Source organism: Cygnus olor, chromosome 3 (genome assembly GCF_009769625.2).
Source record: "Cygnus olor isolate bCygOlo1 chromosome 3, bCygOlo1.pri.v2, whole genome shotgun sequence".
NCBI classification, from domain to species: Eukaryota; Metazoa; Chordata; class Aves; order Anseriformes; family Anatidae; genus Cygnus; species Cygnus olor.
This window is the reverse complement of record NC_049171.1, coordinates 21,760,889-21,786,783: the sequence shown is the minus strand read 5'-3', so window position 1 is coordinate 21,786,783 and position 25,895 is coordinate 21,760,889. Positions and strand designations below refer to the sequence as shown.

The 25,895-nt window shown below is 40.0% G+C and overlaps 1 protein-coding gene across 4 annotated transcripts in view; it reads right to left on the bottom strand.

The window, feature by feature from the left end:
- The window catches only part of DLGAP2 (DLG associated protein 2), a 462,298-nt gene that overhangs the window by 304,007 nt on the left and 132,396 nt on the right, over positions 1–25,895 (bottom strand). Inside the window, exon 1 of one of the 4 annotated variants that reach the window (XM_040552627.1) lies at positions 21,310–21,496. The exons of the other annotated variants lie outside the window; for them this stretch is intronic. The gene's annotated coding sequence lies outside the window, so the exon portion shown is untranslated. Of the gene's footprint in view, positions 1–21,309; positions 21,497–25,895 lie in introns of those variants that run through there. 4 annotated transcript variants of the gene reach the window in all.

Here is a 25,895-nt window from a genome sequence, read left to right as displayed (position 1 = left end):
CTATACTTAATATGTATTAGCCATATAAAATCAGTTCTGAACTAATTTATCCCAGACACATTAGCTTCTCTTCCTTCTCAGTCTGAATATGATACACTGATAACCCCTCTCGCTCATGTTTCTAATCTCTAAGTATCTTCTATTTTCTGTTTCCTGCTGTTTACATCATCTGCTGACTTCATTAACATGCTGTTCACTTGCTTTCTTTAATACTATTAATGAATCTGTTAAATAAGGTTGAAACAGAGACCAATTGTGATGGTACTGCATTGGACAATTGGGATGTGTCATCAGCCAGGTTTTCTGCAACAAGGCCTACAGGCCCGTTTCTCAAAATCATTCCTTGTAATTGCTTTCAATAAGGTACTGTTTATAGAATTGACTGTTGTTTAATCGTGGCATTACCAAAAAGCTGTTTGGGAAACCTTAGCATGGAAAAGCTGACTGTTTATGTAAGCGCTCTTGGTTAAACCAAGCCTACAGCAAAGTTTGGATTGGGTTAAGAATGGGATTTAAACTGCTGTTTGCTTCAGTTCTCCTTTCTATTTAATCTCTTCACACTCACTGTTTCATTCCATAGTTTACCTTTACAGATTTGAAATATTTCAATTAACTCCATGCAATTGATAAAACAATTTAACTTGCTTAAAAGCTGTACAGAAGGATACATGCTAACAAACGATATTAAATAAAGGTAATATTATTTTTTCAATAGACACAGATAGTGTAAATATATATGACTGTACGACAGACACAAACATTTCTAAGTACATTTCCAGCGTAACTAAGGGAAGCATGAGAGGTTTCTCTCTGTTAAACACTAAAAACAGATAAACACAGAGAAGGAAAAGACCGATTTTACCTAACAGTCACCGGTGGCCTGCAAACAGACTAACTGGGAATAAATTAGGCTAGAAATGAGAAGGTATATAACAACCATCAGGAACGTGAGGCTCCAGATAAGTCTTCCAATACATGTAGTCAAGGCAACGAAACTAATGTCTTTAATACAAAGCTGGATTGGTTCAGGGAAGGAATTGTCGAGTGGTTGCTCGAAACAGCAGCATTCCCAGCCCCGATCTCACACATGCCTGTCCCTGTCTTTCCATCATCTCCACAAGCACAGCAGTAAATAACAACAAATCTTGAAACCAAACTTGCTCTTTGAAATTACTGATTGTTCGCAAGCACCTTTTCTTCATACTGAAAGTCTGAAATTAATACTGCACATCTTTGATGCACCTAAATTGCCTGAAATCTAAACTAGGACAATAAAATTGTTATTCTTTATACTAGGTAGAAGGTAGCAGCTAAAATTTTAAGTGCCAGAATTCTGGCACCTCAAACGTTAATTATCAGTGACTACACGAAGGGAAAAGCTTCACAAGCAAGGGCACTCCTGAAAACAATGGACCTTTGTATTGGCCAAGGTCTTTGCTGAAAAGCTCAAGTTCCCTCCTCCTGCCTGTTGCAGAGCAGCTGTGTCGGGTCCGCTGCCTCCCCAGGTGTATCAGCACACACCTGGGAAATAGGAAACAATCCAGACTACAAGAACACACCCTTGCTGTTTGCTCTCCATTCAGCCCCAGAAAGCATGGAAGTCTCTCATGGGTCAGAAAAGATGGAAAATATTTGAATCCAGGTCCCTGGATCTATTTTGGATGTGTTGGAGTGTCAGAGCTGACAGCAAAAGGACAACTGGGCATTTTTGTTCTTGAAACATTTGGGGTATATAGGTCATTTCATTCTGAGGTTTTCATTTCAGAAAAAAAAAATAAAATCAGCAGATCCCTTTTTATACATTGAGCACTGGTTTCAATTAAAGAGAGTATCAAAAGGTTTGCTCATGGATATGTATGAGATTTCATGGAATGAAGAGTTCTTGGTCCTGCTTGGAGCATTCTCCTCTCAGTTTTTAAATCTTATTGGTGGGAGAGGGACCATCAGTGAAAGGACCTATTTAACCTTTATAGTGTATTATTTACACAGACTACTCAAAGAAAACTAACAGGGCTGTTACTCTAGGTATGATCTCTTTATATGGTTGAATAGTTCTTAGCCTCTTGAAAATACACGATTCATTGTTTTCGATCAGCCTATGATCATAATGATACAAAGAAAAATCACAGTAATTATAGAGCAGTCTTCATAAGAGCTATATTTAATAAGCTATGTTCATCTCTGTTCCAACTCCACTAGCTTCTGTCAAAAGCAAGGATATATTTAACTGTTATGTGCTAGCTTGCATAGCTACAATAATTATTCTTGAGAAAGCAGTAATGCTCTTTGGTCCATTTAGAGGTTAAACCTTGCTCTCTGTGTATGTTAACAAAAATACTGAATAGTTAAAATGAATCAAGAATGCAATAAATGTTCACAGAGTTCAAATAAACCATTCTTTCTGAAATGTCATATTAAAAACGCTAGATTTTATTTTTCACTTTTTAGTTTGGCAACAAAAAGGGTAACAAAAGGTAAGCACTTACATATACGTGCACGCATGTACATATACATGTATCTATGTGTGTATACATTCTAGGCTGCTTGCATCTGCAACCCAGAAAGCCAACTGTATCCTGGACTGTATCAAAAGCAGCGTGGCCAGCAGGTTGAGGGAGGTGATTCTCCCCCTCTACTATGCTCTCATGAGACCCCACCTGCAGCGCTGCATTCAGCTCTGGGGGCCCCCGCACAAGGAGGACATGGAAGTATCAGAACAAGTCCAGAGGAGGACCACAAAGATGATCAAGGGGCTGGAGCACCTCTCCTATGAAGAGGGGCTGAGGGAGTTGGGGTTGTTCAGCCTGGAGAAGAGAAGGCTCCTGGGAGACCTTATAGTGGCCTTCCAGTACCTAAAGGGGGCCTACAGGAAAGCTGGGGAGGGACTGTTTGTCGGGGGTGTAGTGATAGGGCAAGGGGTAATGGCTTAGCGGGTAGGTTTAGATTAGATGTTAAGAGGAAATCCTTCACTCAGAGGGTGGTGAGGCACTGGCACATGTTGCCCAGTGAATCTGTGGATGCCCCATCCCTGGAGGTGTTCAAGGCCAGGCTGGATAGGGCTTGGTCTAGTGGGAGGTGTCCAAGCCCATGGCAGATGGGATGGAACCAGGTGATCTTTAAGGTCCCTTCCAACCCAAACCATTCTGCAATTCTATGATTCTATGAAATACATATATAAACATATTGGCTAGAAATACCAGCCATCAGCATACCATCAAAACTCTTTGTTTTTCATTGGATTACTGATTACTGTAGCATTTAAGAACTAGATTCAACATCAGTAGTCCATAAGAAGTTGCAAAAAATGAAAGAAAAAAATACAGTCTTTGTCTAGAGGAGACTACAATCAAAGTATGAGACAGCAGGAGGAGACAGACAGCTGTGTAGCACAAAGAAAAAATGGGAAAAAAAGTTTCTCAGAATACATCACAGCACATGAATACATAAGCTGAGCATTAGACGTTCTGTTGCCATCATCAGGCAGTGTAAACATATATCAGTTATGAGGCCTCTGCAAATGCTATTTCAAATTTTTTCTGGAAATTTATTTCAATATAATATGAACCAATAACAAAAACCTCATGGTAGCAGCAAAGCCAGGTGCTATTTTAGCTGTTGAATTTAACTGGGGGAAAAAATTCAGACGACACTGCAGTAAGAAGAGGCTGGTTAGTGACTTCAAAGGGCTCACTAACAGTAACATACATCTTCCAGTCTGGCGTCATTTCAGGCTCACTGACTCTTGATAATTAAAAATACCATTTACTTCATAATGTATTTTTAATAAGAAACAATGTAATTTATTTTGTGGTGCTTTTTTTTTTCTTTTTTTTTTTTTTTTTTTCCCTTGTGCTCCTTGCAAACACATTGTGTTCTGCCACGCACGTGTTTACCAGCCACTGTCCTGAAGAGAAGCCATGTGCACACCGGGGAGGAAGAACACAGCTTGGAGAATTAAATGTAAAGAATCATCATGCGATAATTCAAAAGTAGGGTTGAGAGGGATATAGGGGGAAAATTCACATAGAAGTTATGAGAGTTCATTGGGGCTAAACAGAAACTCATGTAATACTTAAGGCCACGCCAGAACTCCACACTTGTTAAAAAGCATGGGGTATCCCAACATCTTGCCATCTAGCCTACTGCATACAAGATATCCATCTTCCCACCCTGCTATCCAATACAGCTCAGGATTATAGTCTTATTAGCCCCAAAATAACATGTGCTATTCTCTAAGATAAAACTTTGAAAGCATACATTGTGTTTAGAGGCAGGCTCACTCGCAGGCTTCATATATTTATGTGCTTGTATTTGTGAGCGTATGAGACAAGAGCATTGAATCTATTGATTAATTTCTAATTAAAAGGGAAGAGAGTGAAGCGTTGGGAAAATTCTGAAGCAACCTTGTATTGTGATATGCAGAAGAATGCGAGCTGCAGTTCATTGGTGTCTCCATAGAAACAAGACATATTGGAGGGTGTAAGACATTGTCAAAGGACTAAAAAAATTCAGCTTCAGCAGAAAACAGAAAAGCACCTAAGGGATTTTTTTTTTTAACCGGGAAAACAAAATTAATTATTCATTTCCCATATATGAAGCATCTGTTTTCTTCGATGAGTTACTTAATATACATCAGGATAAACTTATGGACTGGCTAATCCTATGATTTTCTAATCCATAAAATCTGTAGCAAATGCATGGTTACACTTCTAAGTATAACACCAAAAAGGAATATAAGTAGGCTCTCAATGAATAATTGAAAGCTGTATTCAGTGTGCTGTTAATTCTTGGTACCATTTTCACACTTGCCTTAGACACATTGCTATGCATTGCTCTGAATACCGGCCCATCTGCAGGACCCTGTCGTGGTCTCTGCGAAAAGTGTCCCCAGGAAGATGAAAGTCAGTGGGGAGAGGTTGCTTCAATATGATGCTAAGCTCCAAACCTACTCAGCATTCCTCCTACTTCCAGGCTCGCAGCATGCAGCTGCAGTGACTATTTTTAAGATATCAACCCCCCCCACAGGATGGGTTAAAAAAGGCTCATCTCCTTACGCCAGACCTGAAACTATGGTTTTTCATATGTGACCAAGAGACCCGAGCCAGCTGGTAGCTTCACAAGCCGGGTTGCTTTTCCCTGATTTTCTGCCCAGGCCTGGCTGCGGCAGCCTCCGGAACAGTCTGCCAGCTGAACCGGCCTCACCACCGTTGGCCTCCTCTCCTAAAGATGTTTCTCACCCATGGAGCTGGAGACAACTCTACCTCCGTTACTGCTGAAACTGAAACACCAGGGAAATCAGCTAGCAGTTACCCATCAGGTCGCCCCTGCTCCATTTTCACAGAGGAGCGGGAAGGCTGTCAGGTTGCCTCCATCGCCCTGGGCCACAGTTGAAGTATCTTCACTCTACTCGTGCTGCATAACCCAACTGAATTGAACAACAGCCATTAACTTTTGACTGGAGGTCATGGTAAGCTTAGGAGCCTTGCTGAGGGCTGCATTAAGAGAGGGCATGTCAGACTCCAAAAGAGAAAAGGTCCTTCTGAATAATCAGGCCTTGTCCTGGTGGTATTGCGTGCCACCATGCCATGGCGATGTCCAACCCTCCCACGACAACTAGCTGCTTCAAGGGAGCTTAGTCACAAAGACGAGGATTAAGGAACCGGATGAAACGCATGAGATTTCCCATCTGCAAATGAGAATTAAAGGTTCCAAAAAGATGTATCAGTCAGTGGAAAGGAAAAAAGAAGGCTTAAGCTGAAAAGAGTTTTTTGGGGGGTACTTTGGTGTGCATGTCACATAGCCAAGTTCTGTACACAGCACCCATGTTAGCAGAAATATTCAAAGGACAAAGTGGAGACTATTATACGTCTTTTTTATCATTTCTGGCTTTCATCACAAATATTCAGGCAGTAGAGCTCTGTCACAGGATGCAGAATGATTCTCTAGCCCTCTACAAACTTGCAGCAGGATGCAGTCAAGAACAGACACATGCCTGTAATTAATAAAACATGGCATATTCCACTCAGTTCAAAACACAAAAATGGGAGTATGAGTGACTATGGCTCATGTGTGTCCAGCTGTGCTTTTCAACATTTGTGAAAAGTCAAAAATCCTTGCTATTATATGACAGAGAAGTGTGAAGGGAAAGACACTCACTTACACTACCAGAATATGTACATGTTCTCCAATCCATGCACTAGAGCTGAAAGCACTTTACTTGCTTACAATCACTTGTCTTTCACAGACAGGATCACAAGCACGTTGCTGCCTGCACAGGGTCATTTTCCAGCTAAATATCCCTGAAAAAGTGAAAATTGATAGGTACACATGCAAAAGGAAAATATTTTAAAAGACCTGGAAGATTATGAGAAATAGTTAACGTCACCTATATTTTCTAAGGAGGATAAAAAATACAAATTACTGGGATTTATTTCTGCTCTTATATGGACCAATACAAAGGCCTTGCCAGTGTTTTTTGGGGCTTCTTATAATCACTGATCATCACTATATCATCCTATGCCTTTGCTTGTATGTGCCGTTCTTCCCCAAATAATCTGTCTTACTGATGTCAGGGCCATTTCTTATGCAAGTAAAATTTACAGAAGGAATAAGAGATATCACCAAAACCATGTTGTTCTGAAGGACTCAGTGCAAGGCCGCACCTTTAAGGAATCTCTTAAACTCCTTTTTTTTTTCTTTTTTTTTTTCTTCTTTTTTTTTCGTATAAAGAAACAGGCAAAAGAGCTGTGTGATCTCTAATATTCTAGCTTTACATCCTTCACAGTGGTCACAGCTTTATCCTTCCGTCTTACTCTTAGGCACTGATGTAAAATGAGGAAAGGATATACTAGTATGAAGTTTCTTTTCTCTTTCTTGTACCTCCTACCCATTTTCCAAACAAGTCAATTAAAAAGGGAAATGATTAACACTGTCACTAGTCATATTACTTACTATTAAAAGTCAGATTGAAGGGACACTAAGAAATAGCACTCAGAAAGGAAAAGTTATGGTGCCATAACACCTGGTACACGGTTGCTGATGTCTACATCATGATCGCGTATTACTGTAATTCCAGATTAAATTAGATGGAATTGTGATGACATAGCTCATGAGACAATTAGCTATAGCCCAACCAATAAAGTCTTTATTATCTGTGAAGTATGCTTGACACTTATTTTTACTATGTATGATACTTCCTAGTAGCCTATCCAAACCATCTGAATAAATGCTTTATCCATCACAGTTTATAGCTGCTTTCTTCGATATCGGAGATTTATCGCATCAAAAGCACATATCTGCACTGTGCACTGATGCAACTGAAGCATGATTCTGACATTAGCAGTATACATTGTGTTCCCAGTAATGACTCAGTTTGTTTAGTCCCATCATGCTTACATGCATGTGTGAAGACAACTTGCACACTGGAGAAACTAGAAATGATCCTCCCATACACTCTCACTCTCGCTAGCTCAGCCAAGAGGCAAATCTATTCCCAAACCTAAATGTTTTGATTTTATGTAGCAAACATCAGTGACCCTAATGAGCTGTTTGCTCCCAAGACTGTATTAGAGACAATGCTGAGGGAACACAGCTGAATTTTCCTACGCTCAGTTCTAGGAACAATGAGATCAAAGATACGTGCCAGATCTTCTGTGGTCAGATTCCAGACGCACACAGATCCAAATTTTCCAGAGATCCCAATTATCTGAGTAGCCAGGGCTGGCTGAGTCAGCACAGGATATATGAAGTCGCAGCACAGTTACTGGAGGAAAAATATTGACCACATTGGCTGTCATAGAATTTGGACACACACAGCTATCAGAGGTGGTAAGAAAATTGTGAATAAATTTTATGAAAGATTGAAGACTGTGTCCATCACTTAGGTCAGTGGTTACAGCTGTAGCATGAGACTGGTAAATAATGGGTTTAATTCCATCGTTTGCCAAGGGCTTCTTAAGAGATATGACGGAAGTTAGAGAGCCTTCGTTTAATACTTAAAGAAGGGATAATGATCTTTCCCCACTTCAGACGTGTGCTCAGATGAAGACTGAGGCATGTTGTTGTAGTGTGAAACAGGTTCACATTAGTTTTTATATAGTATACACACATATATACATACACACACACACATAGGTATCTGTATTTCCAGTAATGGAACGATGTCAAGGACCACACAGAGTGAGTTTAGATAAATGACCCAATTTCATGTGCTTTCCCAAAAATTTGAAAGCAGCAATTCTTATTTAGAAGGGGAGATGATTTTGTAAATATAAACATCTTCACAATATGCTTCTTAAATCCATTGGGGACAGCACAGTGCAATATTCTTCCTTTAGGTATTTTACCACTTTGGCATATAACATATTGATTGTGAGCATATATAAGTGGGTTCATTTGGGCTTTTGCATTTTGTATTTTTAATGCAAGCTTCTTTGAACAACTTTACTACTTCCCTTAATTAAAATAAAATAAAGCAGAAAAGGGACACATTAATTTTCCTGCCAGAGTTGCATTTAGCCCTAAGCACACTGAGCAAGGCACAGCAATGCACAATATGTTGCATAGTAATTCTGCCTGAGTAAAGCTCCTGATACTGAAGAATAACCATACATCCAAGAGACAGTCAGCCTCAGACACAGACAGATTGACACAGCATGGTGCAACTTTTTTTTGGTCCAGAATCTGGAAGTGCCTGCTTGCAAAACTTTGGCAAGAGTAAGTGTGCACCATGTGCATCTCCTTGTAAGTTTAATTGTCTGTATATAAGCTATTAGTCTACCTTCAGGAGTTACTTTTCTTAACGTTCTCCTCCTTCTTTTCCAGTGTTCTGGCTAAATGAAGATGACTGTATCAGAGAAATTAAAGCCAATCAATGGTAACTTGAGGCTTTTGAGCAAGCCTGAAGCCAGAGCCGATGAGTAAGATAAAAACAATTTTGGCTCCAAACCAGTACTGCTATGTCACTGGCTGAATTGTCGAAGGCAGAGGTTCTCAAAAATTTCCTTTTGTGTGAACCACAGTTCTCCAAAGCTAACATGTTCATCTCCTGACATCATTGCACCATAGTGCAGACCTCATTCTCTTGTGTTCCTCATTATTATCTCTTCCTTGTAATAAATACTGGAGTTATGTCTGATGAAAGGGGATATATATATATATATTTATATATATAAATGCATCTAATAAAAAGTTGCAGTCAGAAACAGTGTGGTCAATCCCGTTGCAACTGCACAACAAATCTGCAGCAAAATCAGAGATTTTTTAGAATTTGTATGCTGATTACTTATTTGTTAACAATAATCAAAAGAATGCTATATAGACAGATCAGGACACCTACAAAGAAAAGCCATTTACTGAAAATAGGCACAATACATTTCATGTCTCCACCTTGCATTTCAGAACCACAGCACAATGAATCACCATGTGTAACTGGTTCTTTGGATGGTGTATCTATCTCCCTGCTAAACAGGATGAACTGTTTGTGGGCTGAGGTTAGGACACAGGGCCACATGCACTGTTCTGACTTGTACAGTGCTGGATGCATGCTGTATTGCCTCACAGGGTCTGGGTCATGTTGGAGATGGAAAAAAAACCACAGTACAACATGAACCTCATTGCTTCTTTAAATATATTTTTCCTCGTATTGAAAAGTTTTTTAAATAGTTGATCCATGCTATCAAACTGGAGTGTTTTTTTTGTTTGTTTTGTTTTGTTTTGTTTTTGGCAAAAAGTACAGGGGAATAGTACCTAAAAGAGCATCTTTATGAACTGAAAAACTACAAAATCTATCAAAACAGTTATGCAATATTTCACTTCACTAAAAAAATGGGTTTTCTCACCTGAAAATTTTCTGTGACGCTTTTAAAATCCAGTGCAACAAAATCTCCAAAGACATCAGAATAAAACAGATTAAGTTTTAAAGAGAAGAAATTCAGGACAACTTTGAAATTTCAGATCAGGGTTCATTTTTCATCCAGGTCTGTCCTACACTGTTTCTCTCTCATGAGAGAAAGGCAGGATGCAACTCCAGAAAAAGCTTATAATACTGAATTTTCTATTTAGTTTGCCTACACATCATTACCTACACATCACTTCTATTACCTAAGACTCTAAATTGTTGCTCTGTACTGTGAAAATCACATATATTTAGAACTTTATATTTTAAACATTTCCGAAAAAAGCACTGTACTGGGTGTAGGTGGCAAGGTGCTGGCAGCGGGAGGCTGCAGGGGTGGCCTCTGTGAGAAGAAACCAAGAGCTCCAGAACAGCCCCACTGCAGGGCACAGCTGAGCCCATCAGCCGAGCTGGTGGCACATCTGTGAAAAGGTATTTAAGAAGGGACCAAAAATGCTGCATGGGCAGTGAGGAGTGAGAGTGTGAGAAACAGGCCTGTGAACACCAAGGTCAGAGGAGAAGGAAGGGGAGGACGTGCTCTGGGCTCCTGGGCAGAGATTCCCTCGGAGCCTGTGGAGAGATGATGTAAAGCAGGTAGTTCTCTTGTGCCATGGTGGATGTGCCCTGAGGGAGGCTGCAGCCCATGGAGAGGAGCCCAGGCTGGAGCAGGTTTATCCCAAAAGACTGCGGCCTGTGGGAAGGACCCATGCCAGAGCAGGAGAGAAGTGTGAACAGAAGGAGCAGCAGAGAGGAGCTGTCATGGACCCACCACAGCCCCCATTCCTCTTCCCCCTTGCACTGCTTGGGGGTGGGAATGAAGGAGCAAAGCTGAGCCTGGGAAGAAGGAGACTCTGGGGAGAAGGTTTTCTTTAATTTGTCCCCATTTCTCTCTATCCAAACCTATTTCTAATCTGCGGTAAATTAAATTAATTTTCCCCAAGTCGAGCCTGTTTTGCCCATGATGGTAAGTGATCTCCCTGCCTTTAGCTCAACCCACGAGCTCTTTCATCTTATTTTCTACCCCATTCTGTTGAGGTGGGGGAGTGGGAGAGTGGCTGGGTGGGCGGCTGGCAGCTGGCCCAGGTCAGCCCACCACAAGCACTGAACTCAGAAATATACACTGTTCTAGCAATTAAACACTGCATCACATCAGATATTTTGTTAATTGAATGAAAAGCACTGTTTTAAGTCATCAATACAAACATACTTTAGAATTGTAGAGGCTCGTAATTATAGCTCGGGATTACAGAAGAGGTTAACAGATAAATGTTTATCTATCTTTTTACAACAACAGTATTTCATAAAATTGTTAAATAACTCGGTGGAAAATGCACTGCTCCTGGTTGCTTTCTCCAGACTGAGCACTGTGGAAGCCTTCTTCTGTTGGAGGTTATCTGGCAAGTTTTGATAGCAGTGTAGGGACAGGGATGCCAACGCTCTGCCTAGACAACTGATCTTGGCACTGGAAATGGCACGTTTAACCCCTGCAGTACATCAGAGGCAAGTGAAAGAAAAATACCATGAGCGGAGTAGGTGGGGAATGGACCATTTTCTGGGGCTAAGCAATCTAGTCCAAGCTAACGCATAGGGAAATCAAATCAACTCCCCAGACTAAACCTTAGTTACAGTGATGTAAACTGGAATAATTTAAACTAATGCTGTTGTGATTCAAAAGATAATCTGCTTCATAAAATGCTAAGTCACTAACCCCTCCACCAAAATGGATCGCAGGTTTTACAAGAAGATGATTTAAAAGCATGTTCTTATTGATGTTCACGAATCAACGTTGTCTTGCTGAAAATAAGGATATTTCAGCTCTCAATTCAGATTTATGCTTGCTTCTTGAGCAAAAGGCTTACTTTTTCCCTCTCTAAACAGCATATGCTACTTCTTTCTTATTACCACAATACATCTGTCCAACATCTTTTATTCTTGCAGTACCCTAAACTATGTTCTTTTTTTTTTTTTTTTTCATTTAATGTTGCTACTGTGATTACCAGTGCATCACCATTTTTGTTTTATTCTTGTTTTGGTAGAGAGAAAAGAAAGCTACACAAAAGTCTCCAGAAAACCTCTCCAGCTGATACACGACTGTTGTAATTCTGATTTGCCCAGGTCCCTTTTGATGCCTCCATAAATAAAGTGTGTGAGGAAAACCAAGTGAGTTTTAGAGCTTTCTATCAGCATCTTCATTAATATTATGTCTAACCTGGTTTGAATATATGAAAAGCAGCTAACAGATTCCCACAGCTTCCTCATTTACTCCCTAACCCCATTAATATGATTGCTAAAAGATGTTTTTCATAAGTCAGTCAAGGCCAAAGTCGTAGCTTAAGATGGCAATGTGTTGAGCAGAAAGAAGCAAGTTCATATCTTCTAGGTGAACATCAGGCTACTCTTGCATCAGATTTTGCCTAACACCCCAGTGATTTGATGGAGCGGGTCTGTAAGTTTTTGCTAAAGAGTAAGCAAAAATCACAGTAACATTGTTCTGAAAACAATCTATAGAATACTCAGTCATGTGCCTGAATCTGACTACCAATTTTGTAGATTTAGGGGAGCTTCAGTAGATCCTCAGATCCCTTTACATATATTGATTTTATTCCTCTCAGATTCTGTACAACTTCTCCATAAGAGTGTCCTTCATTTGAAGAGAACAGCTGCTAGCAAGGTAATCACAGTGTCCCCTTCTGTGTCTGAAACGGTCGCTAGGAATCCTGTTCTCAATTATTTTTCTGTTCATGACACATCACAGCTGCATGAAGAAGACCACTTAAATTTAAGCATGAAAACATTAATTTAAAACGTTTTGTTTGGAGGAATCTCTATGAGCCAATATCCAATACTGTTTTGATCTGTTCACAGATTTCAATGTCTCTGAAAAAATTCCAAGCACGTCAGCTTTGTCTGAATTCCCTTGGAGCAAGGGCACAGGTGCCATACCCACGTGTCTGGGAGCTATGCGGTCCCCCAGCCTGCAATTCCATGGAAATCTCATCTTTTCAAAACCAATTGACTACCCCAAAACAGATCCTTAATGGCAAACTACCTGGAAATTCAAGTGCAGCCTCTTTTATTTTCAAAGTAATCCATTTGAAGGCAGACAGTTAAGCTTACTTGTTACGACCATTTCACATGAGTGAAAATTCTAGAAAGCAAAAAAATATAGTATTTCACCCTTGGGGAATAGTGGGAAAAAATGTTCATATTGTATTCTGAAAACTGGCAGTGCAAAAAAAAAATATATATATATATATAATGGTTGATCTCATGACAACTAGCTGCTAATAGTATTTGGAACTTAAATCAATAAAATAGGAATTGTGCCATTAAATTAATATTATGGCAATACCCTTGACACATAATGTCAGATATCTGGGGTGAATTCCAGGGCTGAATGCTACTTATGCATATCAGCTCTCCTCTTTCATTCTCATGCCCAGTGCAGGAGGACACGGTGCCTTTGGGGCTATCTGCTTTTCTCGATGCTTCAGTACTAAAATACAAGAACATGCAGAATGTATTGAAAAGTTGCATTTAGAAGAACTTCTTTACAATAGTCTTCAACCAACTCAGACCAGCAGCACCACGTCTCATGTATTTTCAATTTCCAAACCTTTACTTTTGGAAGCTAACTCAAACCTAGATTATTTATTAGGCCTTTAAGCCTGTCCTTGCTTGACTACTCCTAAATCTAAAGAATTGCAAAAATATGTTTGAAGAAGAGGTTGAAAAGTGAGCACAGTAGCAGCCAGGTTCCCTTGGTGTCTTCACTGATATTTACATGTCAAGTCTCTTTCACTGGACTTTTTCAACCAGACTTCCAGCAAACTGACAGGAGCAAATCAATGGAAAAGCATGCCCTTCTGTGAGGATAATTTCCCCTTCCTCAGCATAGACAGAAACATTTATGGACACCATCAGATGTAATTTCTATCAATTTATGTCGGCAGCACTTCCCAGATATATCAAGTGGCCAACTCCTGCGCATTTATCTCAAAGAAGACAGCCTTCTGCTGCCTGGTGAAGAATTACCATCCCTACTTCACAGAGGATTGACTTGCAAAGAAACTGCATGGCTTGTTAACAACCAAAAATGTTTTCAGCACGGTCATATCTCCACTTTCCACTACGATGCCTGACAAGCTCCTTCTGCTTTTCTTTAATCAGCCATAACGTATACATCCCAGAGTTTTTTTTCACCAAATATTCAAGTATTAATTCATTGTTTTATATGCTGTTAACGTCACGAGCAAGTAAGTGAAAGAAAAATACCTGAATGAGAGGGATTAACCTGGTAAAGAGCCAATATGACTATTTTGTTATTTTCTGAAAAAAAAATCATGTATTGGTTTCCCAGGGGCCCAACTTGCAAAGACCATAAAAAACAGTGTCATTGCATGAAACGGTGAGGACTGAAGTGTTTATGAACTGGTTAATTTGCAGCCCTGGGTCTGGATGAGGCTGTTAATTATTCATGTACAAATTAGGAGTGGAAAATGTATTTACCAATAACCTTATTCACTTCAGAAGTCCGTCACTATACAACAGTTATCAGTCCAAAACCTATCTCTTACTCACTTGGTTATTAAAAATGTGAACAGTTGCTGAAAGGGTTTATCTGTGGATGGCATGCCCGTGTTTAAAACAGTTAGGTGCAGAACCCAAGCCTGCAGGGTGCATGCAGGCATCTGGCTGTCATGGTCCAGGCTACCTGGCAGTACCTTGGAGGAGGCACACGCTGCTCTGTCTGCTTCTCTAACTGAAAGCGTGTTTGTGTACATGAACATGAGATCCGAGGAGAACAAGAGAGATCAGAAGTGAATCTCAAGATCGTGTTATATCCAATATATATCTGTTCTTTTGCTTACTTATATCCATAAAGCCTCATGCTCAAATTGGACACTGAGGGGTTTAATACAAGGCAGTTAGAGTCTCGACAGCTTTGTCCTATCTGGGAATCGTGAGCATGATAAGAAGCAGGCACTCCCTGCACAACCGGCACAGGAGGGATCCATCAAAGCAGAGCTGCAACTAGCTTCAAGGGAGACTGAACACAAAAGGCTGAGCTGATGTGCACGGTCCTGGGAACAGGGGTTTCCTATGTCAGAAAGCATTTCCTTTTTCCCACGGGGCCTTATCCCCGAGCCTGCTAAAAACAAGGGGAAGCTCACATTCATTTTCATCTACAATGCACTCACACTGGTGCTGATTTCTCTTATAAGGCAACGCTGCATTACAGGACACAACGCTAATTTTGACACAAATAGATTAACAACCTTGTAACTGATTGCCACGAAGCTACACGCAGGTTTTCACTGCACCAAACTCTGTGGGATGTAATTCCACAACCACCTGCCAGAGCATGGCCGTGGACCTATGCACAAAGCCTGCAGAGCACCCAGAAGACTGCACAATGCTACTGCATACCTTAACCAAAAAGTGTCTCGGGGCATCTGACTTCTCTGCCACATTACTTAAAAATCTTTACATTGCAGCAGGTGTGCTGGTGTTGTTAGCTCGACATCCCAAATCTGGTTTTGTCTGTTTCATCAGCCTGCTGAACCCATTTTGACAGCCGCACTGTCAATGTTAAGGAACAGTGCTTGCCTTTGCTTCCACCTATGAAAGCAAGGTTGTACTCGTATGGTGCTTTGTGCCAGGAAGTCCTCATCCTTCATTTGAATTATAGGTGCTGTTAGAATGGGAATTATAACCAAGTCACCCTGTTTTGCAGGAATATGAAAGAGAAACACCGTATCGGAACTGGCTGCAAAAATTTTGCAGATACTTATCCCCTTACTGGAGGTTATTAATTGGTTATCCATTCTATTCCTCTTAGGAATCCAACATTTAGATCAGGTAAACTTACCAAGCTAGTTACTTTGGCTGTACATCTGATTTAAGAGGCTCTTACTGGTAGCTGATCTTGCTGCTTGTTCCAGATCTTTTCCTGTACCAGCCTCAAAGGCCCCACGTCGTGCTGATCAACAAGTTATCTGCTGTGCTTGGAAGTGGAACTGTGAAACGGTGCATTCAAAGAAAATGGAATTATGCAAAGGAGAGAAAAAAAAAGGAAATAAAGATTTTTTAAAGGCCCAATTAGCCTTTCTCTGTGTGCTTTCGAAAAAGCCAGCCACTTCAAAGCCACTGTGGTTTGGAGCGTGGTCCCGGAAAGAGCCGAGTCAGCACAACCGTGGGCGCTTTGGGCAGGGACTGGGAAAGAACAAGTGTCCGTGGGCAGGATGTGAACCTCTTCAGATGGCTCTGCTAAAGGAAGAATGAAATAGTGCCACAGCTTAAGCTAAAGTAGGGGGGAGATAAATGCTCAGTGGGCTGTTCAGAGCAATAGCACAATCGTCTAATTGTAAGACATAATTTAGGCTTTTATTATGTCTATCAAGAGGTATACAGATTATGTATTTATCAGAAAAATACCATTGACTCCACATAATCAATAATATCGAGAGTCCCTATGAGATTCAGCTACTTTACCTGCCAGTCTTTTTGACATTACAGTATTATTCCTCTTGCTTTAAGATGTTTTCTCCTTTCAGCTGCTACTAAGCCTGCACAAATGGGAAGGAGCCAAATGATTGCACTGAGGAAACAGTGAGGCTGAATAGATACAAAATGCTGTCAAACACACCGAGTGAACAGAAAAAATATGTCTTTAATTTCTTTTAGTTCTTGCCTATTACTTCTACCAGCAGTTGGGCAGGGGGAGCGGGAAAATAAATCAGATGTGAGAAAGATTGTCGGGATGACAACACCACACTTAAAGAGATACTGATAAAATTTACAGGATTAAAAATGCATGAAGAAAGCTGTGTCTAAAAACTCACTCTTGAAGAAATGTACAGAAGAGCCCCCCAGTTCTGTGCCCTCTCCTAGCTGATGTGAGCAGGGAGGGATGTGAGGCTCAGGGGTGTTTAACTGAATCCTTGTCTCCAGCAGCAGAGCGCCAGCACAAGAAGGGCTTTCTAAGAACAAGAGTCTCCCAGCAGAAGTCCAGTTCCACCAAAAAACAAGATCGCAGCAAGGCCCAGTCCTCAAAGCAACGCCGAGCCCACTGCCCCCTCCAACCCAGCAGCAAATGAACTGCCTCTGCTCGGGTTTGCTTGTCGTCGCCTACAGGAGGAGCCACGGCAAGGGAGTTACAGTCGCTTTGTGCTGAATTAACATCTGATCATGAACACTAGTGTGGCTTTTTGATCCTCTGCTTCGAAAGCAGAGGACTCCACTGGTGTCCTGGTGGCAGGGTGCTGAGGTTCTTCAGCTGTGCCCCCGGGGAGCCCCCAAGCCAGGCGTGCACCAGTGGTGCCACTGCGAGCCCAGTCCTACAGGAACATTTGTCTGGGCCTGCCCGGCCTGCCCCTGGCCCTCCTATCCCCGTGGGCAAAGCACACAAAGTCTGGAGGACTTTGTCCTCCTCCTGAGGCAGTGGGAGGTTTCTGCCTGCAAGAATAGCACTTGCATCTGACAAGTGGAAAAGCAGCCTGATATCTTCCGGCCTGTGTTATTAAATGGTGGGTTGCCCTCATCATGGTCCCAGTTAAGCCAGTAAGTGTTTTGCCAGCAGCTTCAGCAGAAGCGTGTTCAAGCCCCAGGTACCAAGGATTTGATGATGGCAGGTCACCTAGAAAATGAACTGAAATTTATAAAGGATGGTGTTGCTCTCGTATCAAGAGACAGAGTGGTAAGGACCGGGAGGACAGACAACACATGACTGTTTTCACAACACATTACTATATAGATCAGCTAAAACTTGAGCCTGGTAACAAACACCTTTCTCAGAAATTGCATCGAAATGTATGATCCTGACGTGATTTTCTGCTTCGGATCTCTTTCTCTCTTTCTGTTGATGGCCAATGGTCACCTTTAAATCTGCGATACAGCAAATAAAGATTTCTACCGCAAACGCTGTGGTAACATTTATTAATTGCAAACTGCATCTCTCAGGATGTTAATGGTGACTCTGATGCAGCTTCACTTTCCTTCAGCGAAAGAAATCTTTGAATTACTATGTGGTTTTCTCTCTATACCACTAACTGCTCTCCTGTGCGGGTTGCGTGACAGTAACAGACTTGTTACCCTATTTGTACCTTGGTAATATGCTGCTAAGAGGAATTAATAGCTTGCTAAGCAGAACGACTTTGCTACTTTCTGCATACTTTGCTGGTATTCACACTGTCTTGTATGATGTTTGGGCTTTAATATCAATTTTGTAAGTGTATCTGTCAAAGACAATTAAATTATATGACAGCCACAATCTGTATTGGACCAATCCATGCAAATCTTTCGTTGTTGCAGGTATGAATATTTTATCTTACACAATAAGAAACTAAAAGCCATTCAATTTGATTTAGCCATGGGGTCTCCAGTCAAGGATGTGTGGTTTTGCACATAATCCAGCCTTCTTCACTGACCTTGAGCCGAATTTTTGAAGTATATATATTTAAAAAAATATTGCCTGTGGTATTTAGAGAAAATGAAGCTGGCACTGACAGACCCCGTGCCATACTAAACTCTTATCAGTGAACACAACTTCCCTTTAAAACAAGCATAAAAAGCCAGTTGGTTTTCCTCACCACTCTAGAATACTTTACTAGGATTTTATTTTTGAGAGCCAGGAATGTGGACCCCATATTCCTTCCTTTGTGTGCACACTCAACTCCCTTTATATTCGTGTCAGAGACGTCTGATCTCACTTACACTATACTCATGAAACTTGAACATACATAAGTGCAGTAATTCTTGATTTTCCCTGATGTGCTCCAGCTCAAACTCTAGCCTTTCTCCTCAAAAAAAAAAAAAAAAAAAAAAAAAAGAACAAATTATCACCTATATGAACTTATTGCAGTGACGAAGCTTAGAGCATAAAATTAAGTATGTAAGAACAGGAATTCCAAGCATATAGATTCAAAAGTTTTCAGAAAAATGTCTGAGATTTATAACATATTGGTAATATAAGAATTAAACAAATAATACCTATAAGGAAAATTTATGGAGCATAACTAATATAAATGTTATCTATGTTTTGCCGTTGTACGACTCCTGGATATATCAATTATGAACTCATTAGATAAAGCAAAAGTGGAACATTGTATGCTCTGTGCTACAGTCATTCCTCCTTCCTTATATTTGTTAAATTCAACTAAGAGCTGTATATACTGTTTTAAACACATTGGGTGGAATGCTTTTATTTATATGTCATTCGGTGTGCTTATGAGTCTAATTATATTGATTATCTTTCCTATTATTTAAAAATTATTTTATTGTTTTTGAAAAAATGCTGCCAAATCTCTTTTCCTTTAATGGAAAATCATACGGCAGATGCAAAATAGACAGAAAATTATTAATGCAATTAAAAAAATATATTAAAATAGTAGGCGGACTACAAGAAGCAATGACTACACAATCATTTCTTTACATTTATTCTCTAAGTGATGCACCCTGCAAACCGCTCAATATTTGAAATTTGATCAGCTAAGCTACCAGCGGTTGTATGCCTGAATTACAGAGCATGTAATTTGGCCTCTGCATCCAGTACATGCCACTTTCCTACAGCTTTTGCTTTACATGCATAAATGAAATCTGTGGAAATGTCTTCATTTTTCTAGATCACTTTAAGAGGCATTTGCAGTGAAATAACTTCCATGAAACACATTAAGCAGATCTAATTATGCAGTTCTGAGAAGAAAATAGCCTGTACTCAGTGTTGTTCTTTGGATTTTTTTGACAAAAGCAAAGGATAACGTCTGGCAGAGTGCTACTGTTTGATATGCTCATGTGCTGATGCACCTCCACTTGCCTTCTAGCATTTTAAAATAGGATGTTTCATTTAAAAAAGGATGCTAGTAGTCACAAAATTGACTAACCACATAGATTTTGTACACCTAGTACGTATTGTTTAACTGCTTGTACGTTTCTGAAGATACACTTTAAAGTGCACTGTGCTGGGCACTCGTGATCATGTCGATCACTTGTTGCTAAATTAAAGGGATGTAGGCTGTCTCAAATGACAGGGAAACATGACAGATATGGATCCAGGAACTAATTATCAGCAAATGTAAGAGCTGACACTAACGCGTGCCTGTAAAATTATCACACTGGTAATACAGAAATCAAACCCGAAAACTTCTCAGCAGAAGTGGAAAAGCCACGGTAATTACAACTTGTGAACTGATGACAGTCAGCCTCTACCTTTGTTCTTATTTCATACAGACCTCACTTCTTTTTCCCTTTCTTGGCTCTGTTCCTGAATTAACTTTTAAAAAGCCATCTATCTTACTTGAACATCGGAAGCCGATACTGGCAAATGCAAATGTATTGATTTTATTGATTGATTGACTGATAGGCATATCCAAAACCAGAAGGGCTAACCCTCTACTCTTGGAAAGTTTAAGACATGGAAGAAAAAAGAGACAGAGAGAGAGAGAGAAGGAGACAACTGCCCAAATCCACACATTTCAAGCCATCTGAACACTGTTCACTTGCGGCAAAGTTGCCCAGCTCTAAAGCCAGGGCTGAATGAATCTCACTAAAGGAGACCTAGTAACCCAGTGATCCTTCAGACCTCTGCTTCAGACCATTGTTTCCCTAAAAAATTCTGATACCAGATTTTACCCTTTCTGTATGCTTGATGTTAGCTGTTGGAAAGAGTGCATGTTATGTGCATGTGTGTGATCACAGTGCTATTTTAAAGCTCTTCAAAGAATATTTCTGCCTGATACCATTTTTGTCAGCCACGTTTCTGTAACATAGAGGTTCCTACTGCTGTGCAGCGAATATGTGGGTTTTTTTTGCTCTTATCTCATGTAGTGCACTTGATAAGGGGTACTACTGAATCTTCTTCTGCACGCTGCATTACAAAGAAAACTGTCTTTTTGCAAGGCATTTTCTCTCCACTGCTTGCACAGAAAATAAAGGCTCTTGTAACTGTACAGACCTGACTGTATGAATTCTCAAATGAAAACTAGAACCCTTCTACTTTATCTGAAGTATAAATCCCCCAAAGATTCTTGCCTTTCAAATCGTACTCGCTGTAATAAAGGTTAATATTGGACTCAACTTATCGTATTCTAGCATCACATGTGAAGTTCCAGATCTGTGTGTATGATCTATTTTCTTCTTCATTGTTGAAATTAAAGAATAGGACAAAACGCTGTATATATTATTAAAAATAATAGAACAAGAGTATTTTACTTAAAGACAGTTCAAACCTACTGCTTTCATGAGGAGGAAAAAAAAAAACATGGTGCAAAGTACCGGGGGGAGGGAAGGGAAGAGCATCTGTTGAAAATTAACTACTTCAACATTAATTAACACATAATTTTCTACCTGATGAGATAGTGTTGTAGAAAGTATAAATTGAAGGCACAAGAGTAAGAAATGAGTCATCTTTGACTTACCGTATCAAAGACTATTGCTGTATTGCAGTCAGCATCCAAATACAGAGCATGAAGCTTCTCACAAATCAGAAAAATATGCAGTCAAAGAACGAATCACATTCATTGTAAAAATAAAGGCCAGAGATTAGAGTACGTATCCAAGGGTCTGGTTAGTCACAGCTTTGACTAGCCTGCTACAGAGCTCTGCAAAACAAGTATACTGCAGCAGTGTGGCAAGCATAGGATTGCAATGCATGTCCCATATATTCAAGCATAATAGAAAACATGGTCTGGAGCTTATTCCATGTGGAAGTGGGGTTTGTTTTATGCAGGCTGAAAAAAGAGATTTTTTTTTCCCACATAATAGAATTAGAAATGAAGATTTTTCTTGATTATTGTACACAATAATTCCCCAGGATATCAATTACATAAAGCAGGTGCCTCTGTCTCCTGTTTCCCAGATAAATGCCTGTAATCTCATTTCACAAATGATCCTATTTAGACAGGAGCCACCTATTGTGATGATATCATTTGCTCTAGTATCCATAAATGGGCAACTTCCTACCAAACGTCATGACCACTGACGACACAAATCTTTATAATATTGAGTGGGCAGGGTGGTTGATGGGGTCCCATCAATCTACAGCAGCTTCTGCTGATGAGATCTCACGAAACCTGCAGAATCATCTAAAAAGCTGAAAATGAAGAGAAACAGTAAACCTGTCTGGTGGAGCTCATTACAAATAAATAAATAAATAAATTTGAAAGGAACTGGAGAGGTAGTAAAGGCAAATAAAGCATAACCACACAGCAGTGGCACCTTTTCAAATGTCTCATGCACTCACAAGGCTACTGGTAGATATGATATGAACAAAATCACTCTCAGTTAAGAAGTGCAGCTGCCAGTTTCCTTTTAGCAGATCCTAAAGACTGTACATACTCTTTCCTTGCAATTGCAAAATATACACTGACAGCAAAAAGGACCGATGCTTCAGTGATGCACAAATTAGCCCACTCTTAGGGAATATTTTTAGAATTAGCAACTGCTTGTCACAGTAGCTTGGAATATGAACTCTGTAACAAAATCTCCTCAGACTGTTTGAAATCCAGTCTGCTAGACCGGTTTGCTTCATGCTCTAACTGGGCGGATCATGCATGGATTTAATTTCCCAGATCACTGTTTTCGTAAGAAAAATCATTCCATTAAATACATGAATTTGGGAAATATTATGATACTCACAATTAGCAGAAATTAGTTTCCATCTGCCTGCTTTAGCACATGGAGATTTGAGGAGAGGTTAAGGTGATGCAGGGTTCATTGGCTTTCCCACCCTTTCTCCAAGGGACTCAGTTGCTCCTAGTGGCTAAAGCAAATTGCTGAAGAACCTTGTATGGAATATTTTTCTTGGCAGAAGTTGGCAAGAACTTCATATCAAGGCCCCCAGTTTCAAAGAAACAATATGAGAGCATTTTTCAGTGTTATCTCCACAGATCTTGGTTTACGTAGTCCTTTTGAACAGGGGCACAGCATCCAAACAGCTCCTTTTTACTACACAGGCATAACATGATCCACCCACGTTACTGTTTGGACAACGCTCACTAGAACCCCAGTCAAGCTGGGGATTTGGGGTAGAAAACTTTAAAGTTTAAAAGCCCAGAAACTGTGATGCTTGTCTGTATGCCTGATGTGGTTCCATCACAACAGGGTCCACTTCTCAAGACCCAGCTCCTACACTGAGCACAGTGCTTGTAATACCTTCCGTTCACTTCATAGCATCTTTGGGACAGGGGCCATCTTCTGCTGAATTTCTGTTTGATAAATAGAGAGGGTCCCAACTGCAAGTGGTGTAAATGTTAATAATAAAAGCAGTACTGCCACAGTGACTCACATCAGGTCTAGATGGGGTGGAAGCAAAATTTGAGCACAACATCCATGGCTTCAAGACAAAGCTATGCTGTCAAAACAGAAAAGTTAATGGATTTTCTGAAAACACCCTAAAGAGTTGAACTCCTTTCTCAGAGACAAAAATCAATGGAGAAAACCACTTCAGAGGACTGAACAGCAGTTTAGACATGAGCAGGTGCTTTCCTTCTCCCTCCCGACTGTGCTCATCTTCAAGATATCACTAGCTGATCTCCCTAGATAGGCTGTCTTGGCAATGCCATAAATGTTGCTTTGACTCTGGGGATCATAACCCCTTCATTTCTGTACTGGGTGGAAGTAGAAAAGCATATACTCTGCATGTCCAGATGGCATAAATATTTTCCACATGTTTCCATGACAAAAGATAAAGATAACACAAGAAATGGTTAGAAAGTGGAAGCATGTGAGAGTGTAACAGAGATTGATGGTCCAGAAGTTTCTCTCTTGTCTAGATAAAAAATGATGAAATGTGAGTGAGGGGAGAAAAAAAGGCAGAAAATAGCTTAAAAGAATATTCATCATTGTTCCATCAAACTCGGTCCTGCCTTGGGAAAAGCCAACTGTCAGATTTTCTTGGTAATGTACAAAGACTTATAAGGCTCTTCCAGACCCTACTAGAAAAGCACGAATTTTCTTAAAGCAGTATATTTTTGAGCATCTGAGCTACTCTTCATTAACCTAGTTTTGAGCTTATCAAACATGCAGTAATGAGCAAGAACGGCTTTCCCATACAGAGCAGGATGTTAAACATGGTCCAGTGGAAGATACCCTGATGGTTCTGATCTTTGCTTAAAGACATCTGGACTTTATAGGAGATAAAGAGAGTGGGACATGATTTCCAAGAAGTTCCCATTTGTGTTGGAAGATATTGTGAGAAAATACCCCAAACCTATTAGTATTTTAGGAATGGGCTTAAAGACTCTACTGAAAAGAGTCACTTTAGAGAAAGGAAAGCTGCTGAACTGGGTACAGGGGAAACTGCCATAAGCCACAACATCCAATGTTAAGCAAGCAACCAGTGGACATGTAACAAAACTGCAGACCACACAAGACAGTATTCTGCCCCTCTTTATATCTTTGCTTTACATTTGGGATCATAACGAAAGAACTGAGACCCTAACGAAGAAGCTGGAATGTCCTTAGACTACCTTTGAAATTCCTACTTTACTACTGTCTTCCTTTTATTGGGCTTATTCTTTTCCAGCACACTTGGAAATGAAATCTCTCCAGACATTCGGTCCAGTCTATAAATCTGCACGTTCCTGGGCAGAGAATAAGCAGATAGGACTTTCTTTAAAATGTTTAGACCTTCCACTAATGAGAAGTGGGACCCAAATAATAAAACACCACTGGATTTTTGAAACTCCATTCTGAAAGGGAAGAGACAGCAAGGTGTTACCTTCTCGCATTATCACCATTAGCACTGCGCTTCTAAACACCTACTGATATTTTAGTAGATAGTATCTTCAAAGAAGAGATGGAAGAAACTGCTTCAGTTAAATAAGCTTTGTCTGCTTATTTGAGTAGCAAGAAACCCTGCCATCTCCAGTGTCACTGTGGCATTTATTAACTAGTGGGAAAACATGGAGACAATCAAAAATTATACTAAAAAAATTGCAATGCCTTCCTCTTTAAACTGCAGACAACCAACAATCAGTGCCAATAAAAAGTGTATCTTACATGTCATCCTTTTGCAGACATGGAGTAGGACAACAGTTACTGCAGTTTGTGCAATGCTTCCTTTAATTGTGTTAGTAAGATCTGCCCTTGTTTGTGTCAGTTAACGAGGAACATGCAAACTAAGACAAAGAAAAGCCTTATAAGAACTTGTACCTCCACTCATTTCTATGGCAAACAAACAGGAAAATTAAACAAGGCTCTTGGACAAGGAAAGTTTAATCTGCTATCCTTTTCTAATATTTACAGTCAGGATCAGAAACACTAAAAGCTAAAATGTGAATCCTCCTTCTTTTAGCTAGGTCTGTTGTGCCCAAAATCTCTTGAGTATTTGAACCTAAGTGACAGGGCACATTGGACAGACATTACTACAAGATGCATTGCATTGCTGTACCTAAGCAAACATTCTTCCTTAAATCTCTCTGAGATTCATCACTACTGCTTTTCAACAAGACCACAGAAAACTCCGAAGGGGGATTTCAGCCTCTTAAAGCCAAATGCAATTTGGCATAATATAATAATGATGTGAAGAACAATCTATGGGTTTTAATTACTTGTCAAAATCCTATTACCCAACAAAACCTAGAAATACCTATTGTCAATATCAGACCTAAATGAATTCTCAGGAATATCAATCCCAATATATTGTTGCTTAACAGACAAAATAATCAGCAAAAAAACCTCTGTTCATAAGCTCATTTCTATACCACCAGCTGCAGTGCTGGTACCTCAAAGAAAACATGAATGTTCATTTTAATTTCACACTCCATTAGAAATACAGGTGTAAAAATATCTAGAAAGTGAAAAATGACATTTTCTAATGGGAAAATACATAATTTTCATGTCCATATCAATAATAAAATAATTGAGATCAGAAATATTTAAAATATTTAAGGGGGGGCTTTCCTTTCTTTTTCAAAGCCAAGATAGTCCAGTTTTTGATCGATAGGGTAACTACCATACTTTGCATCTATTGACCCTCTTATACAAATCACTATCATTTGGG